We start from the raw sequence: 2758 nt of genomic DNA on the forward strand, positions 1-2758 counted from the left end.
CTCCTTTCGGAGCTGCCCGGCATAATCCGGGAGGCTGCTGACACGAAGGGACTTTCCATCCCTCTCCTCCCCCGCCCAGATCGGATGATCTAGCGGGAAGGTTTGGCTCCGCCCCGGCTCGCCGTCCTGATCCCATCTGGCCTCGTTTCCCAGCAGTGACGTCCTACTGGAACGAGGCTGCAGCTGGACCTGGTAAATTAAGAGCGCCCGTCTCCACTTTCGCTCCCATCACCAGAATGGAGGGGTTTACTAAAGCCCCTTATCCACGGGTCTTTTTGGTACTCCTATGTAACTAGTTGTGGCCGATTGCGGGTTTTATCAACAATGCCTCTAGTGGTGGAACCCACCCCATTTTTGGGACCTAAATCACTGAGGTCCCAGGTCTGGTTCTTTTAGGGTCTAGTTGTGACATCAGCGCACTGTAGGTCACTGATTGGTCAGGGGGCGTATTCATTGGTGGAGGGCGGAGATTCAGTCTTCCACCGGAAATCACAATCCACCATTTTCTTTTTCACCCGCATAACAGACAACAAGAAATCGGAGGAGCTTATTTTGGAATATTTTATAAGGTAAAACAAATAATCATGGCACAACCGTGGTCGAATGCTGAAGTTCAGGCATTTCTCTGTTTGCTGGCCGATGAACAAGTGCAGCGCGAGCTAGATGGAACGAAACGAAATGAAAAGATTTTTCAAGAGGTGTCTGCGCAGATGGCGGTGCAGGGCTCCATCGCACACCAAAGCAAAGAGGAAAGCTTAAAAAACTAATAGTTGATGGTGAGTGTATTTTATTTACTTTAAGCATATTTCCTTTTCCTCATGCAACCGTTTCTTTGCGTTTTCTGAAAGTACTCTGAACAAATGAGGCAGACGCGGTTACGTCGTCATTAGTTAGCATCATTGCTAACTGAACTCTGTTGCTGTTTTTCCACTCTTTATTTTGATGCAGAAAGTCCCACTGAACATGAAGGTTCGCCAGATTCTGCTTTTGACTGTCCAATCCTCCCCGCTTCTGACCCTTCCCGACCACACCAGCTCCGAGTACATCTACGCCACCGGGCACATCCATGCCACCGGGCACATCTACGCCACCGGGCAACACGCAGCAGAGCGGCACCAAACAGCACCGGTTAGTAGGTAAGAAGAAGCAACAATCGTGTTTAACATCACATTGATCATGTCGATATGAATGTTGTTTTGTTTTTGTTGTAAAACACCTTGCATGTATTCAAACTACTTGTTTATTCAGTTGTAATGGATAAATGTTAAATTTAGTTATTCATTTATTACTTAAACTTTCATTTATGAAGTTTATTATTGAAATTATACATGGTGTAGTGATTTTTGTTCAGATTAACGATGCTCTGTTCTTTTTCTAAATTAGCACAACCGTTGTAAATGACTACATGTAGTTTATTTATGCCCACCTGCTTACTATCATTAAAGTACTAGACTGCTTTATGAACAGAATCATTTCTGATCTTGTGAACAAACACCTTTTGAAATTAGCAGGAACTTTAATGTAAATAATTTATTTAAAAACTCTACCTGTACTTCATCATCTAACAGCCATTTTCTTGTGTGTTATTCCTAGGCAATAGAAAGCGCAGATCAACAAGTGCAGCAGAGAGCTTTGTTTCTGCACATACTGAACAAGAGGAGATGAACCGGAAGCAGAGAGAGGAACACTTCCATTTTATTTGTGAGGATGCCAAAAAAGCAAGGCAAGAAGAAGCTGCAGCAGCGAGGAAGCAGGAGAAGGCAATTAGGAGGGAGGAGATGGCCTTGAGGAGAGAGGAAGCAGATGTTCGCAGAGAGGAAGCAGCACAGCGAAGGCAGGAGGCTGAACAGAGTGCTGCTTTCAGTCAGGCACTCCTTGGGGTGCTGGAATCCATTGCCCGTTCCATGGCAAACAGACATGTTTAAAAATATTTAGAGTAGATCATAGTTGATCTATAGAAATGTAGATCCTGCAAGGTAAGCCCACAAATAGCCAAACGTAGCTTGTTAAGTTTGCATATATAATTAGTGTATAATTGGTTTTTTTTGTACAGGTCTTTATTTCTAATAAAAGAAACATTTTCAAGTCTTGAGCTTCCATCTGATCATCAAAAGTGAAGTGCTTACAGTGTTTTTTTACGTCAATAGTGTAGATAAGTGAAGTAATTGTTTTTTACCTGTAACAATGCTGGTGAAGATTCTCAGTTATCCTTGACACGGCAAATCCCCCCCCAAAAATATAAAAACAAAACCACAGGACTTTTTTTAAAACTCCAAAAAGTCCAGTATTTTTATTTATGTATTTTTTTTGGTTTTATCTGTAATGAGTACTGAAAAACGTAACCATAATACAGAATGTCCATGTGTTGTAAATGAACATTGCAGTGGAGTTAAAAAGGTGTAGGACTTGTGTAATCTACGTTTACAATCATCCTCATTCAGGAGGTTTTCAGTCATTGCATGTCAAACACCTCGGCCATGATGTCCATCCTGTGGATCCAGCAGCTTCTGCATCTTTTTCACCCAAGGTCAAAAATTCTCTCCACGACTTTCACTGTGGTACAAAGGAGCACTAACTTAATATTACTTAACAGCACTTCAATCATGAAGATAATTTGCGACAGCTTAATTTAAAGAGCTGCGTGGTAAACATAAGCTCTGAAAGAGTTGTTAAATATCAAATCAAATGTAGGTTATTATGTAATGTACGTAATATATACATATATATATATATATATATATATATATATATATATATA

The 2758-nt window shown here is 41.2% G+C and overlaps 1 protein-coding gene across 3 annotated transcripts in view; it reads right to left on the reverse strand.

Annotated features, from left to right (window-relative positions):
- fbxo7 (F-box protein 7) overlaps positions 1–2758 on the reverse strand; it is a 29860-nt gene that overhangs the window by 16447 nt on the left and 10655 nt on the right. The gene's annotated exons all lie outside the window — the stretch shown is intronic.

The sequence above is a fragment of the Nematolebias whitei genome, chromosome 16 (assembly GCF_014905685.2).
Source record: "Nematolebias whitei isolate Nwh7 chromosome 16, NemWhi1, whole genome shotgun sequence".
Taxonomy (NCBI): domain Eukaryota; kingdom Metazoa; phylum Chordata; class Actinopteri; order Cyprinodontiformes; family Rivulidae; genus Nematolebias; species Nematolebias whitei.